The following is a 17,590-nucleotide window of genomic DNA, read 5'->3' as shown; positions in this document are numbered from 1 at the left end:
CAGAACAAACAACAAATTGCACACAAGTATTTCCTCCCAAATACACAATTATGTTGATGTTTATCGGCAGGTTTTTGGGGGCCTACGAGTCATCCCTAAGCTCATGAAAGACACAAGCTGAACAGAATTGCACTGGATTATACTGCATTTTAAATCAAGGCCCTGCTGCCAGGGTATTGTCTCAAAGAAAATCTGTCCCGTGAAGTCCCGGCTATACAGCAAGCCAAGGGAAAGGGAATGAGATTTGGGATCAGCTTGTTCTGAGTGTTTCCCCACTTCTTTATTCTCTCCCGTTAAGTGGGTTTTTAACTTGTTATGCCTTGTGAAGAGCATGGCAGAGACTGGAGAGTCCCCTTCCAGTTTACCTCTGAGTCCTTTCTACAGGGATGCAGCCCACGGTGATCAGACAGGTACCTTCTGTGTCTCACCCTATGTCCCATGTTCATTGCCAAAGGGCAGCTGTGCCTTGAACCCTTTTCCAGACGAGGCACAGACAGGAACTGACTGTTTTTGAGAAACCAGGAGAGAATGCCAGAGATAAACTCCTTCGCCTATGCAGAAAGAAAAAGCAAACCAAGGGAAACAGGCAGAGAAGAAACTGGCTGACATTTCTTTGAAATTAACCCACTTGGGCACCCACAGCAATGAAATGCTTCTCCGACACCCACTGTTTCCTAGTTTCATGAGATCGGCAGCTTTGATCCGGAAATCCCAGGTGCCTGAGCGAGGGACAGAACTAGGAAAATTCAAGCAGAATGACATTTTCCAAGAAGAGTTGGATTCGCGGAGGGGAAAATACTGCCAAGCTGAAAACCTTTCCGGATAGAGGAACGATAAACGGCATAAGCAGCATCATACCTTAAACACAATCTTACTCCCGCCGAAGTGATGGTAACCTTTGTGTTAAGCAAAACTTGGGCTCCACAGGCAACACTTTCCTGTGTCTCATGCTAATGTTCCTCCACCCAGCGGCAAAACCCATCTGCACTTTTCTAATGCTTTCTCTCTCTTTCCTGCTCTGGTTAGTTTTCTGGGCACACTTCTTAAACTGTCAGAACTTAGCCTTATTTTATAGCCCTGAGCCAAACCTTGGTAGCTTGAAAAATAGCTGAGAGGCAGACACAAGTGTGAACTGACCCCTTTCAACACACACGTGCTCATAAGATAAGGGAGAAAAAAAAAAATCCAGACTGCTATTGCTGTGGGAAATGGTTTATCCTTATCAGAACTCACTTTGTGTCCTTGGGGTCTTCAGAAGCTCTCTTTGTTGAGTCAAGCTCTCAAGGACATCCTAAGGGTGATTAATTCAGAGCACCTGAGACAGGGGAGCGTGGAAAAGAAAAGGAAAGAAAAGAAGGGAAGGGAAGGAAAAGGAAAGGAAAGGAAAGGAGAGAAAAGAAAAAAGAAAAGAAGAGAAAGAAAAGAAAAAATAAAAGAAAAGAAAGAAAAGAAAAGAAAAGAAAAGAAAAGAAAAGAAAAAAAAAGAAAAGAAAAGAAAAGAAAACAAGACTACATGGAGTCCATGAAGACTGGGGGCTTTCGTTAGTTCTCTTGTTTTTGTAACATTCCCATGGGATTAGTATCATTATTTCCATTTTACAGATGAAAAAAACCAGGGGCTCAGAAAAAGTTTCATTACCAAAGTCACAGGGCTAGTAATTAGGAAGTCAGAGTTTACGTCTAGAATTACTCACCTTCAGCACTATAATGATACTAACTGCCACTTACTGAGTATCGAACATGTCCTGAACACTTAAAGGAGCTAATACACTTGATCCTAGCTATTCCTCATAATTCTATCATTAGACTTATTTTAAGACGAACAAACTGGAGCTTAGAGATGCTTCTGTAGGACAGAAGCAGGACTTCGTAATGGAAACAAAGTATAAAGCAAATGTGGGTAAATGGTCATGTTGCCCACACCTCAGGGGTTAGGAGAGTACAGTCTTCAATTACTGTGTTTTCTTTTGAAGAGTTTCATACTAACCCAATAATATGGATGCAATTGAAGAGCAATTTTAAGCACTTTCAATCACCAGGCAATACTTCTACCAACAAAAGGTTGCATGGGGTTAATGGACCCTTTACCGTTATTAAACTGTGCACATCCAAGTCGGATGACTTGTTCTAACTGTAATCGTCACTATTGTCACAGCTCCCTCGCCGAGCTTCAAGGAGTGAATGGATGAAAGCTGCTGAGCCGAAGAACAGTTATTCCAGGAGAATAGGTATGTAATCAGTTTCAGTAAATTTGAATGTAGCCCACATTTATGGAGATTGAATATTCCCTCAATTACCATAGAGTAAGGTATTAGGCTGGACTGTTTCAAAGATAATTATTTTATTTAATATTCACAATCGTTTGTGGCATGTGTTAGTCTCCAATTTTTTTTTTTTTTAAGATAAGGAAATTAAAGCTCAGTGAGGTATAGACATGAAATGGTTAAGTGGTCCAACAAGAATTTGAACCTGGGGCTCTGAGTCTGCATGATACGCTCATAGTACAGAACCATCCTACAAACTCACGACTCTTTAATTCTGACATTTCGGTCATAAAATAGTCCGTGGGGTGCTTGGATGTGTCCAGGTACATGTCTGGTCCACCCCAGCCTATGGGTGTGGAAGCTCTGTTCCCATAATCCCTCCGGGGTCCTTAAACACGTACAGCGATCAGGCTTGCTTCACCTCCTACTTAGACTGGAAGAAAAGCAGCCTTTTAAACCTGTAATTCCGTTTTCATAGCACTCTGGTGGGGAATGAAGGGGATAAAAAGAGGGCACGCAGACCCGTTTCCAAGGCTTCCAGCTGCGTCCATGAGGTAGTAGGCTGGAAGGAAATTCGGAGAGCTATTGTGGTGTCATTTTAACAAGAGAACCACCTTTTTAAAGTTCATTTCTGCTGGCTTCCTACAGAAACCAACACTGAGGTTCCTGGAGACCCATTTGTGGCAGAAGCCATTTGGGATTGCTTCATGACGAGCCTTGCACCTTCCCTCTAGAGAACCTTCCCTCCTCTCTCTGTGATGTCCGCAGAACTTGGGCTCTGCTCTCAGTCAACATCAAGCATCTGTGATGCTGTCAGTACTCATTATGTGTTCAGTAAAATATTATATTTAGAGTATCCTGGTTTTAAAATACACCACCATTCTATTTTCCAGCAGGCAAGTATGGGCTAATGTTTTCTCCATTAGTTTATAGATATTGTTATTTTCCATTATTCACCTTGGATCAAACTGGCTTTTCAATAGCCACCATTTACAAACTAATTGATTACAGATGAATTCAAGGCAAAGGCTTTCCTGATTCAAGAGCTGTTGGTGTATATTTGGAATAATTGTAAGGAGAGGGTAATTACAGGAGTGCTTAGTACATACCTGAACTTTTGGTGTATACACTCCTATTTCCCACTAGCTTCGACCAGCAAGAGGCACTTTTCCCCTGCAGTGATTATAGGAGGCTGAACCATATGAAATGGTTAAAAAATTGTCTAATATTAGCAATGTCATATGATTCAATTTAATAACACATGTGGAACAGAGCAGGGAACAAATATTTGTTGGATGAATGAATAGATGATGAAAGACAGACATCTAGGTGTGAATTCAGCCAACTCAAATTTCAAAGGAGGTGAGATTGTTCACCCAGTAACAAAAAGTCACCCCTTCTCTTCTCTTCTGTGTCCCAGGGGCACAAGGACAAATCGATATATTTTTGTTGCTTTGATTCATTCACTAGTTTGTTCCTTGAGCCCTTCAGTAATCTGCTATGTGGCAACATTGTACCAGTTGAGCGAACAAATGCAGAGAGCCTGCTACCCTGCAGGGGAGAGGGCAACGAGCCAGTGCTGACGGTGCACAGAGTGCGTGGTGTGGTCAACTTCAGTACGGACACTGTGAACACGGAGCATGAGCTCCTAACACTGCTTTGCGTGGACGTGACACCTGAGCTGGGTTCTGAGAGACCAGTGAGGACGTCTCAGGCAAGGGGGTTGGGTACAAAGAAGATGCTTCAGAAAGAAGCAATAATGTCTACGAAAGCCCAAGGTGCCAGTCCCTGCTAGCAGGACAGCGGGCTGAAGCTGAAGCCAAGGGCAGAGCCAGACCAGGAGAGCTGTTCTGAGGCCTTTGTACTGTACCCGTTGGGAAATGGGGGGGGCCTCCAAAATGTTAAGCAGATCAGTAGCTTAGTCACCTTGAGGTGTTAGAACAAATCAGCTGAAGCCTGATCAGAAAATCCGTGTCTCTATTAAGAAAAAAAAAGAGAGATGGAGTTTTTGCTGGAATTAAATGAAATTTGTAGATAATTTTGGTAAGTGGGGTGACATCTTTACATCTTCCTATATTGAGCTTTTCATTTATATACATCATTATCTCAGCCTTCTGGGGTGTTTTCATGTTCTCAAGGATGTTTCCTAATTTTCAACTCGTCTTTGGTGAGAGAGTTGGTCCTAATAACCTGTCCTACTGTTGCTGCAAATAGATGTCTTCTTCCCCAGGAATTCAGTGACAGAAATGTGTGAGTTTGGTAAAACTTCTTTGTTCTATCTTGTTCTCCTTAAGAACGAGGTATGAGCAAAGAAATTTGGAGAGGGATCGACCTGAGCTGCTTATACATTTGTGCTGAAAATGTACAAATCTTCTTTCCTTCAGCAAGAAGCCACTTCGAGAAGCGTTCTTTCCCAGCACACGCCGGTGTTCCGCATGCGCACCTTTCTACTGCCCGTCTCGGCTAGTGCGCAGCTATCTTTAGCTGACCGTTTGGGGTGTCCTTCACTAAGACTCACAGGTGAAAGTTAAAAGACTTCTATGGAAAAGCTTTTTAAATGAAAGGTAGAAAAAAAATCTCTACTGCTTTCTTTTAAGATTTGTTGTTTCTTATTCTCTTGGAATAGTCTGATGTAAAGTTTGATGCTTCATTAGTTGCGTATAACACCCAGTGCACCATGCAATACGTGCCCTCCTTACTACCCACCACCAGTCCATCCCCTTCCCCCACCCCCTCCCCTCTGAAGTCCCCAGTTTGTTTCCCATACATGAGAGACTATGGACTATGGGAAACAATATGGAAAAGCTTTTTAAATGAAAGGTAGAAAAAAAATCTCTACTGCATTCTTTTAAGATTTGTTGTTTCTTATTCTCTTGGAATAGTCACTTAAGTTTGAATGGCTTTTGTTTGCTATGGAAATATTCGAACCCTGTCTCATTATGGAAGTGTATCTGCATTAAATCAGCATATATTTAGTAGTACCCACTAGGTAGAGAGAATGCTACAGACATGTTGACAGGATGGCCAGAGTGCAAAGGGAGTTGGAAAGGAAGTCACGTGGGTTCCATGATTTCAGCCGTCTTGCAATAAGATAGCGTAGTAAGAGCGAAAACGATTCCTTTTCTAAGGGTTGGTAGCTGGGTAGTCGATCACTCCTTGCAGATCATGCAACACTCATGCATTTTTTCCTTATTTGTTCCACGGATAATTACCCATCATTTGCCATGTGCCAAGATACTCTGCCATATGCTGCAGAGGATGAAAAAAAGAATCAGAAATGAAAACTGATTTCTTCAATTTTAAGGTCTGATAGTAATGTAAATTATAAGCATAAATGTCTCTGGCAGTGGTCTCTAAGCTTTTTGATCATTCAACACTATTAGGAAGGAATATTTGAACCTATACCCCAATATACTATTGTATTTCTTTGTGACTAACCTTCACTTGTTTTGTAAATATGCATTTTAAAGTAAGATACATAGTTTTAAAATGATTTATTTTTTCAAATCAATAAAATATTTAACTCAAATTATTTCTTAATACCTATTTTAGCAAGAAATGACAGTGTGATTGACTATACTTATCTCTTTTTTTAAAGATTTTATTTATTTATTTGACAGAGAGAGAGAGAGAGAGAGCCAGCGAGAGAGGGAACACAGGCAAGTAGAGTGGGAGAGGAAGAAGCAGGCTCCCAGCGCTCCCAGTGGAGCAGGGAGCCTGATGTGGGGCTCGATCCCAGGACCCTGGGATCATGCCCTGAGCCAAAGGCAGATGCTTAAGGACTGAGCCACCCAGGCACCCCTATACTTAGCTCTTTTAAGTCTTGGCTTAATTCTTTGCAATATAGTGCTTAGGAATCTGGTTTTAAGCTTATTTTATTGAATTGTTAGTTTAAAAAAGTTGTCACAACTGAAAAGTATCCTTATAAGAATACATCACTCAAAATGGAAAAATTTCATCCTTGGCTTTTGATATATATTTTGATATACATATTTTAGTCCCAATTACCTTGTAAAGTTTTCTCCCCCCCCATTTTTATTTTTGAATTTTGCCTCACAAATGTCAGCCTTTCCTGGTGTCAATCAATTATTATTTCATTATTTTTTAAAGATTTTATTTATTTATTTGACAGAGATAGAGACAGCCGGAGAGAGAGGGAACACAAGCACGGGGAGTAGGAGAGGAAGAAGCAGGCTCATAGCAGAGGAGCCTGATGTGGGGCTCGATCCCAAAATGCTGGGACCACGCCCCGAGCCGAAGGCAGACGCTTAATGACTGAGCCACCCAGGCGCCCCAATTGTTATTTCAAACATCTAAAGATGTGGCAGTTTTTATATGTTTTAACAAATGAATTAAGAATTCACCCAAACTATATGAGGGAGATTTCTAAATGTTACAACAGAGTCTGAAAGTCAGCAGGTGTGCAGGAAAGGAGCTGTGCTGAATATCACAGACAGTAGCAATGCTCAGTGCTCCAGAGCCCTGAGTGCAGCTCTTTGACATTGTGCCTGGACGTCTAGCCAGAGAAGTTAGGCAAGAAAAACGAATAAAATATTCCACATCAGAAAGGAAGAAGTAAAACTATCTGTATTCATAGATGACATGTTCTATATACAGGAAATCCCAAAGTGCTCACACACACNACATTGTGCCTGGACGTCTAGCCAGAGAAGTTAGGCAAGAAAAACGAATAAAATATTCCACATCAGAAAGGAAGAAGTAAAACTATCTGTATTCATAGATGACATGTTCTATATACAGGAAATCCCAAAGTGCTCACAAAAAAAAAAAATCTAAAGCTAATAAAAAGAAATCTAAAGCTAATAAAAAAAATTTTAGCCAAGTTGCTAGGTACAAGATCAACACACAAAGATCAGTTGTGTTTCTCTACAGCAGCAATGGGTATTTCAAAAAATAATGAAAACATTTCCATTTAAAATACCAGCCCGATGAATAAAATACCTAGGGATAAATTTAACAGAGGAGGTAAAAAAACTGTACACTGAAAATGATAAAACATTTCTGGAAGAAGTGAAAGAAAACCTAAATAAATGGAAAGACATCCTGTGTTCATGGAGTGGAAGATTTAAATATTATGAGGGAGATTGCTCCCCAAAGAAATCTACAGAATCAAAGCAATGCTATAAAAATTCCAAGGACTTCTGTGGTTTTTACAGGAAGGGAAAAACTGATCCTCAAATTCATATGGAATTTCAAGGGGTCCCAAGCAGCCAAAACAAAATTAAAAAAAACAAAAAAGAGGCCTCACACATTCACAATTTCAAAACTTACTATAAAACTATAGTAATCAAAACAGCATAGTAGTGGCATAAGGATAGACATAGAGACCAATGGAATAGAAATGAGACCCCAGAAAAAGCCCAGACATTTATGGTGAATTGATTTTCAGCAAGGCACCAAGACCTTTCAATGGGGAAAGAACAATCTCTTAAATAAATGGTGTTGGAAGACCACTGGCAAAAGAATGAAGTTGGATCCCTACTTCTCTCCATATACAAAAACTAACTCAAAATGGATCGATGGCCTAACTAAAACCATTAACAGGAACAAATACAATTAATAAAAGAAAACATAGGGGTAAATATTCATGACCTCTGAGCTGACATCAAAAGCATCAGCAACAAAGGAGAAATAGAAAAACTGAACTATAAAAATTGAAAACATTTATGCATCAAAGGACATTATCAAGAAAGTGAAAAGGCAACCTACAGAATGAGAGAAAGTAATCACAAATCATGAATCTGATATAAAGGCTTACTATTCAGAATGTATAAAGACCCCCTACTAACTCCACAGCAAGAAGGCAGTCTCCCTCAGGTGGACAGAAAGGCTTGAATAGACGTTTCTCCAAAGAAGATGCAGAAATATCCAACAAGACATGAAAGGATGTTCCACAGTGTTGGCACTAAGGAAACGCAAACTGGAACCACACCGAGGACCACTTCACCAGGTCGTTATCAAAAAACCAAACCAAACCAAACAAAGCAAACTCACCACACACAACAGAAAATAACAAATGCTGACAAGCATGTGGAAAAATAGCAGCACTCACTGGGGAATGCAAAATAGTTCAGCCCCTCCGGAAAATAGCTTAGTGGTTCCTCAAAAAGTTGAACATAAGAGGGTCTGGGTGGCTCAGTTGGTTAAGGGTGCAGCTCAGGTCATGATCTCAGGGTCTTGAGAGATTGAGCCCTGCCTCAGGCTCAGAGCTGGGCGTGGAGCCCTCTTAAGATTCTCTCTCTCCCTCTTCCCCTCCCCCAGCTCAAGCTCATTTTCTCTCTTTCTCTCTCAAAAAAGAAAAAACAAAGTTGAACATAGAATTACTGAATGACCCAGCAATTCTACCCGTAGGTATATACCAAAACAGAATTGAAAACAGGCACTCAAATACGTTTTCACGACTGTCGATAGCAGGACTATTCACAAAAATGGGAAAGTGGGAACAAGCCGATGTTCATCATGGATGAATGGATAAATGAAGTGTGGTACATACATGCAATTATTCAGCCCGGAGAAGGAATGAAGCATTCGCACACGCTACAACTTGGATGGACCTTGAAAACACTATGCAAAGTGAAAGAAGCCAGACACAAAAGGTCACGTGTTGTGTAATTCCTTCCATATGGAATATCCAGAATGGGTAAATTCACACAGACAGAAAACAGATTGATCATTTCCAGGGTATAAGGGTGGGGAAATAAGAATGAATGGTTAATACATATAAGGTGTTCTTCTGGGATGATCAAAGTTTTGAAACTGTAGAAAGGTGGTGGTTTCACAACACTGTGAATGTACCAAATGCTACTGAATTGTATAGTTTCAAATAGTTAATTATATGTTGTGTGAATTTCACTTCAATAAAAAAAGTGTATATGTGAACATTGCAATAAAACATAGAAGGCATTTATTAGGACTTTTTAAAGAGTTTAAAATCTCTGGTTTTGAAAATTGTGGCAATAGAACAAAGCAAATATCCATAAGCCTAGAAATAGAAATTAAATTTGATGACTACTATATTTGATGAAAAAGAACACTATTGTTATAGGAAGATTCAGGTGAATGCATTTTTGATGAGTAAGATAATTTTAAAATTAATTTTATTACAATTAGAGATACAGTGATAGAATGCACGAATAGATATTTTAGATTATACTCAAATTGCAAACCTACTTTCAGTTTCTTGTATGACCAACACAGGTTGTAGAAAATGTCAGAGGAACTATCCAAATGACATTGTATTATCTTGTATTTTAAATTAAATTCATTTAAAAAATCGAATAGAATTATGAGTATTTTAAGAGGATTCCACTAGAAAAATCTCTTTGAGGAACATAAAAAGCTGTAAAGGTAGAACCATTACGTTGTTTACTTATCAAAACATTCTGTTTGTCAGAACTGAGAGGTGCATGACTGAATCCTGGACGCTCTTGGACAAACCAGGACAGCTTGGAGGTCAGCTTCTTGTCTCCTGGTGCATTTTATAAAGTCATTGAAATGACCAACAATACCTTCCCATAAATTATCTCTCCATATAGAAGTAATATTCCCAGATTGTTTAAAATTAACTATTCTCTTTTGTCTTTCTCATTTGACAATCTTGCTGAGATATCTTTGACATAAAAATTATTTATACTTAACTTGCTTTAAAAAATCTATACGTTGTGAAAAGATCACCACAATTAAATGAATAATCACTCACCTCTGCATGGTTACTAGTGTGTGTGTGCGTGTGTGTGTGTGTGTGTGTAGATTTAAGATCAATCCCTTTAGCAAATTTCAAGTATGCAATATAATATTGTTAACTATTCTCACCATGGTGTATATTACATCTCCAGAACTCATTCAACTTGCATAACTAAAACTTTGTATCCTTCGACCAATGCCTTCTCATTCCTCCTCCTCCTTCAACACACACACACGATCTCTGGCAACTACCATTCTATTCTCTGCTTTCATTATGAGTGGCTATTTTAGATTCCCCGTGTAAGTGAAATTATGCAGTACCTGACTTTTCGTGCATGGATTGTTTCACTTTGCATAATGTCCTCTAGTTTCATCTATGTTGCTGCAAATGGCAAAAGTTTCTTCCTTTTTAAGACTAAATAATATTCCACTGTGTGTGTGTGTGTGTGTGTGTGTGTGTGTGTGTGTTTTCTTTAGCCATTTATTTGTTAATGGACACTTAGGTTGTGTCCGTATCTTGGCCATTGTGAATAATGTTGCAATAAACATGGGAGTGCAGATATCTCTTAGAGATAACTGACTTCATTTCCTTTGGATATATACTCAGAACTAGGATTGCTTTATCATATGGTAGTTCTGTTTTTAATTACCTAAGGAAACTCCACACTGTTTTCCATAATTGCTGCCCCAGCATGCATTCCCACCAACAGTGCATAATGGCTCCTTTTCCTCCACATCCTTGCCAACACTTGTTGTCTCCTGTCTTTTGGATACTACTCATCCTACTACATGTGAGGTGATATCTCTTGTGGTTTTGATTTTGCATCTTCCCGATGGTTAGTAAAAACCGACTATAGGAAGAGTTAAATATTCCTAGAAAAACTGCGTGAGACTCCGCTCCAGAGGTATTATAATTTATATTTAAAACTATTTTATCAGTATTTTCACAAACTATAAGATCCTTTGAATAGCTCTAGTCACAGTTGCATCAGCAGAAAGATCTTTTTGAAAAATAAAAATGATCAGGGGCACCTGGGTGGCACAGGCGTTAAGCGTCTGCCTTCGGCTCAGGGCGTGATCCCGGAGTCCAGGGATTGAGCCCCACATCAGGCTCCTCTGCTGGGAGCCTGCTTCTTCCTCTCCCACTCCCCATGCTTGTGTTCCCTCTCTCGCTGGCTGTCTCTCTCTGTCAAATAAATAAATAAAATTAAAAAAAAAGAAAAAGAAAAAGAAAAATGATCAAACATCATTTGTGATTTTGCATTTGCTAAGAGTGACTGTTGTCACTTTCAGTTATATAAATTAAAAATGAAGTTAAAATGAAGTAAAAATTATGATGACTTAATCAGAAAAACAGGGCATAAAAATGTTATGATCAATGAAGAGATCACATTAATAAATTCTTATTTATTCTATTACATAAAATTGGAACATTGGAATTTTTTATTGCAATTTATAAGCTTATATTATTAGTCCTGTAGCACTATTATCATGGACTTGATGCTTTATTCAGTTCTTGGGCCAAAGAGAGGGGAGGGATTTGGCCACAGCCAATCCTTTATATATCAAGCATTCTTTTCAGTTTTCTTTTTTCTATACATTGTCTCATTTCGTCTTCACAATGACCATAGGAAGACATTATTCCAATTTTAAGTTAGGAAATGGATGCTTCAAAGAAGTCAGATTAGATGCTTAATTCAGTTGAATGTTTTTTTCTGATACCCAGGGCCCCTCCTGGGCCTTCCTGCTAAGTCTATGCATATCAGTCCAGAAGTAGCAGGATTTTCCCTTTAGATCATTGCCAAAGGCACCAGGAACACTTCAATTGGTTTGCTCTTTGCCCTTTAAGAAAACAGGTCTCTTGGAACTAAGGTTACTTATTTTAGCCTTCAGAACCCCAGAATGAAAGGAAACAAGCTCTCTATGATAAAGATCTTTCCTGAGATGCTCCCCTTTTAGTATTTAACCTTGCCTTCCAGCGTTTCCTGTTACTCCTCTGTTATGCGTCTCTGCCAATTAAGGAAGGGTTTTTTGCCCCCCCTGTATTCGCCCTTCTTCACTTTTGCTATTTATTCTCCATTTGTAAACCATCTAAAAGTTTGTACGTGCAGCCAACATTAGGCTTTCTGTAACTTTTGGCATGATTCATGCCTTGAGCCAATTTCTGTGTCATTCTTCATAGAAAAATAAACAGTTATGGTAATAAAATGCGGAGTCACCACGCTGCGGTAGAGGATCTGGGGCTGTCCAGCTGGCCTGACCGGTCCCCAGCAGTCATTGTGGGCTGTCGAAGCAAGCACCGACTCCTCTGGGCCTTTTGAGAATCTTTTGGAGTCTTCTGAGAACCCAGGAAACCACTACCTACCCAATGAGGATCTGTCTGTGTAACTGCCAACTCATACTTGATGTTTATGGCACAATGGCCAAGAGCAGAAGTATTCCCAGCAAATGCCTGAAGAGCGCAGGTTCTTTCTTTTCTTATCCATTAAACTGTGGTTGGTGAACATCTCCATGGACAAAGGTCCTAAACTTAAGTGGCGGTGAAAGTTTGAAGGGTGGCTCTCCTCCCTGGTGTCCTGCATTTGAATAGAGCCCTACAGTGTCAAGACAATGATCCTGCTGCCCTGTTGACATCCATTTTTGAGGATGTTAATACTGGAGGAGAGGAGGACTTGCTGGTAGACCTTCCTTACATCAGCGCGTTATGTTTGATTATAGGTTGATGTGGCCCAGGCAGAATTCAGACTAGTGGCCGACAAGATTTGGGATTATTAATGGTCACAGGTATATGTCTAGTGCTTGATGAATTCAGAATAATTTCTGAACACATTTCATGTGGTTTTCCCGACATCAGTGTGGGCCGATAGGGCATCTTGGTGCAGGAGCCGGGCCGCGAGATTTGGCTTCAGAAGCCCAGGCTCCTACCTTATCTCTATCATTCCCTGTCTTCCTAAGCTTAGAAAAATGGTTTCCCTTGCAAAGTCTCTGTTCCTCATCTGGGAAACTGCTATACCTCACAAAGTTTTTGAGAGGGATGGATGGGACAGAGCCATTGACGGTATTTGTCCTTTCCCCGGAAATCTGCTATTGAGGAAGTGGAGGGATAATAGAAGTTGTAATGGAAATCAGAATGTTGCTCTTGGGGTCTAGAGCTCTTCCCCAGCCCTTCCTCAGAAAACTGCTCTGATGCCCTGGGGCAGAGCTGGGACTGGGGTGTGCTCGGGGCTGACACACCATCTACAGTGAGGTCTCTGGGCACAGTGAAGGCAAGACCCCAAGATGGGGTCTTGATAAAGCAATTGCTCAGCACAGCCAATTTTTTTGTCTCCCAGAGGACAGATCATAAAAGCCATGGCTGCTGGCATCCGTAGGGGGAAGCAAAGAAGGAGGGAGTCTGTGACATTTCTGCAGAGAGGAAACGAGGCATCAAGTGCATTTCAAGATAGTGTGAGGTCAGCTGTAATAGTGATAGGAAGAACTTGAAGCCTCGCACTAAGATGTCAGTTAAGAAAAAGAGATCACCACGAACACAGGGCTCCGAGCGATAAGAACGTTTCTCTTTGGGGCAAAATGACTGAGCAGAAAAATTGCAGAATTCAGGCTCAGCGTAAGCAAATTCAGGGCCTTCACATTCTGTGTTCTGACCAGTTTTCTCTTTTTCTTATTTTAAAAGATATATTTTTATAAATAGAAGTCTTTCTATATGCTTATGTCTTAGGTAGGACTCTGAAAAATATTTGTGTTTTATTATTCAATTATTCTCTAATAATTTTTCTATTTTCATGTTATTATCAATAAGCTTCAAGTAATTTTGTAAATTCTGTTTGTTTCCTGCCTTCTACTTGCCACATTTTTTCCTATTTAAAAATTTTTTTTCTTGCTTTCCTTTGGAAATTTTTTTTTTCTAGATGAAGTATTATTTCTTTTTTTTTTTTTTTAAGATTTTATTTATTTATTCGACAGAGATAGAGACAGCCAGCGAGAGAGGGAACACAAGCAGGGGGAGTGGGAGAGGAGGAAGAATGCTCATAGCATAGGAGCCTGATGAGGGGCTCGATCCCATAACGCCGGGATCACGCCCTGAGCCAAAGGCAGACGCTTAACCGCTGTGCCACCCAGGCGCTCCTGAAGTATTATTTCTCATCCTCTTTTTTATTGATTTGGAAACTCAGTAGTCTACCTCTTCTTACTGATTAGCCTAGAAATTATAACATGGATCATTAAATTAGCAGAATATAAAGTTAATTAATAACCTGATCTTTCCCCGGAATAATAAAAAACTCTTTTTTTTTTCATTTCCATTATTTCCTTTCTGAATACAATTGTTAATAGTGTTTTGGTTTCTCTTCTCCCCCCTTTTTTAACCTTATGAATCAGGTTTAGATGTAACCACACCATTTTTTCTGATCACCATTTCTGTGTCTTTTTCAGACCTTCCCTCTGCCATTGTTTTTTTCTTTCTGAAGAGTATATTTTGAAATTATTTAGTGCATGTCCGTGAGTTATAAAGATTATCAGGGATGTGCATATTAGGTTTTTAAATTTTGCTCTTTTTCATGAAAAACATTTTGCTGGGAGTTAGTATCGTTTACTATCAGGTACTTCTTTCCTTAGTTTTGATTTCTATTGTTGGTAGTGAGTTACTGTCAGTACAATTATCCCTCCTCCTGTAGGAAATATGTCCTTTCCTTCTAATACTTTTAATTTCTTTTCTTTGTCCCCAGAGGCTTTGAAGACTCAGTTTTCCATCAGTCCTGAAAAGTTTAAGTTACTATGATTCTTTTTTTTTAAATTTTTAAAATTAATTTATTCATTAAGAGAAACATGAAGTAATCTACACTGAAATACCATTTTTTTCAAGATATGAATTTTTTTTATTATATTGTGTTAGTCACCATACAGTACATCCCTGGTTTTTGATGTAAAGTTCCATGATTCATTAGTTGCGTATAACACCCAGTGCACCATGCAATACGTGCCCTCCTTAATACCCATCACCAACCTATCCCATTCCCCCACCTCCCTAAATTACTATGATTCTAAGCTTGAACTCTTCCATTTTTCTCAATAAAAAAACTTTTTGGAACTCTGATTTGTGTCGAATCTCCTCATTCTGTGTCTTTCACCCTTTATTTCATAATTTATGTCTGTCTTGCTGTGCTGCATTATGGATAATGACTGGTGATCAGTAGCTTGTTACATCTACTGGCCAACTTACTTTGAATTATTATAGTGTTAATTTCTAGAAAATTTATTTGGTTATTTTTCAAATCTTCTTGGTCATTTTTAAAAAAATATCTCATTTATTTATTTATTTATTTATTTTTTAATAATATTTATTTTGTTATATTAGTCACCATACAGTACATCCCCAGTTCTTGATGCAATTGCATGGTGCACTGGGTGTTATATGCAAGAAACGAATCATGGAACATTGCATCAAAAAAACTCTCTCTTAATCCTATCTTTGATTCCTTTTTATTTTAGCATATCTGCATATATTTGTACTCATATGAATTTTAGAGTCTGAATTCTTTGCATAATTTAATATAATATACTGTTGGCTTCTTTGGCTGACTCTTATCATGGTGCCCAGTTCCCTTGTGTGTGTGTGTGTGTGTGTGTGTGTGTATTGTTCCTGCTGTTTTTACTATTCCCTGAAATGTTATCTGTTCAATTATTTGAAGTTGGTTTGAGTTTCCTAATTACTCCAGGAAATGTCTGCTTTTGTTTCTGCTAGGAGCCTAAGTAGACCACCGACAACAGTCACATAAAATTCCCGGCTTGGACCTTTTTGGAATGACAGGTATTTCAGACCCTGAAGACACCTGAGGTCCAAGTGTTGGTAAATAATTCTCTGGGAATATTTCTTCCTTTCACTCCACATCCGTTCCTCCCACCCCCAAGCATTCAAAACCAAAGGTGGTTAGACAGGTTTCATTTCACTCTTCATTGTAGGGCAATTTTTCTATCCGAACTTTTTTTTTTTTTAATTCAGTATGTATTTATTGGTTATCCTGGCTTCATGCAGTTTTCAGTCCAGCTACTTTCCTTGTGCAGGCCCTAGGCATTGCCTCTGTGCACTCATTCCAGAAGGCAAACACAGATGCCCCCAGGGGGAGCTGATGTTTTACTTCTTATTTCTGGATTCTGGTTCCATTTGGCACTTGGCCTCTAAGTTTTCTATTTAGAATCTTTTCAGATTTGCCATTCCTTTAAGTTATAGATATAGAATTATATATGAGTAACATATACATAAACATACTGTAATTATATAATATGTACCACATATAAATATGTAATTTGTAAAAATAAATATAAAATAAACATTTATCTATATAGTAAACATTCATGATATAAGCTTAACCGGTTTGTTTTGTTTAACCCAATTGTCTACCCTTGCTTTCTTACCACTTTGACAAAATTCCTCTCTTCTTTACTGCCCTCAATCCAAAGGAGTTTGTATCTAACTACCTATTTATTCATGCATTCATGTATTTAGCAAACCCTGACTATCTCTTACTAGGAATCAAGCCCTGTGCTTGACATTTGGGACCCACGGATGAACAAGACTTGGTTTCTGTTGGCAAAGGACTCACTCACAGTCCACAGAGAGAGATAGACTGGTAATCAGATGGTAACCTAGAGTGTGTTAACTCAGGTTAATACTGGTTGAAATGGAAATGCAGAGGAAGGCGCCCTAACCCAGACTGGAATGGGAGAATTTGTCCAGGCTTCTAGAAGGCACGATGCCTGAGATGCTTTATGAGGTAAGAAGAAAGAGAGGAGGAATTTGCAGGCAGCATATGGATTACCGGCCATCTAAACGTACCTGACATTTTTCTGGCACTGTGCTTTGGTCATTATTTTCTCCCTATATGATTTTTATGCTCAGGACACATTTTGAAATTCTTACAGCACTTTAAGAATTTAGTACTTTAAGGTTAGGGTGTAATGTTTTCCTCTTCGAAGCCCACCCTGGAGCTCAGTAAAAATCATTTCCCCAGTTTGTCCTCAGTGCTTCCCGTCATGTGGTTCCTAACTCACTCAAGGAAGCTCTTTCTCAAATTGTAGCAACTCATGAGAGGGATGTGACCTTCTGAACAGCAAAGTACTCACATGACTTTCCTCTGTGACCTCATGGCCTTGAACTTTCACTTTGACTGTCCCGCGTCTCTGCTTTCTTCAATTAGAAAATAACAAGATCTTTTCAAGAGTGATTTATAGTTTCTAGAATATAGGTCCTTTACGTCTCGGGTTAAGTTAATTCCAAGGTAACATATGGTTTTTGGTGCTATTGTAAATGGGATGGATTCCCTAATTTCTCTTTCTTCAGTCTCGNTCAGTCTCGTTATTCCTGTATAGAAATGCAACTGATTTCTGGGCATTGATTTTGTATCCTGCCACATTACTGAATTGTTCTATAACTTCTAATAGTTTGGGAGTGAATTCTTTTGGGTTTTCCATATAGAGTATCATGTCATCTGCAAAGAGAGACATTTTGACTACTTCTTTGCCGATTTGGATACCTTTGATCCCTTTTTGTCTTCTTTTTTTTTTTTTTATTAAAGATTTTATTTATTTATTCGACAGAGATAGAGACAGCCAGTGAGAGAGGGAAC

This window comes from Ailuropoda melanoleuca, chromosome 4 (genome assembly GCF_002007445.2).
Source record: "Ailuropoda melanoleuca isolate Jingjing chromosome 4, ASM200744v2, whole genome shotgun sequence".
In the NCBI taxonomy this organism is placed as follows: Eukaryota; Metazoa; Chordata; class Mammalia; order Carnivora; family Ursidae; genus Ailuropoda; species Ailuropoda melanoleuca.
The sequence above is the reverse complement of the archived record's forward strand: the minus strand, read 5'-3'. Positions refer to the sequence as shown.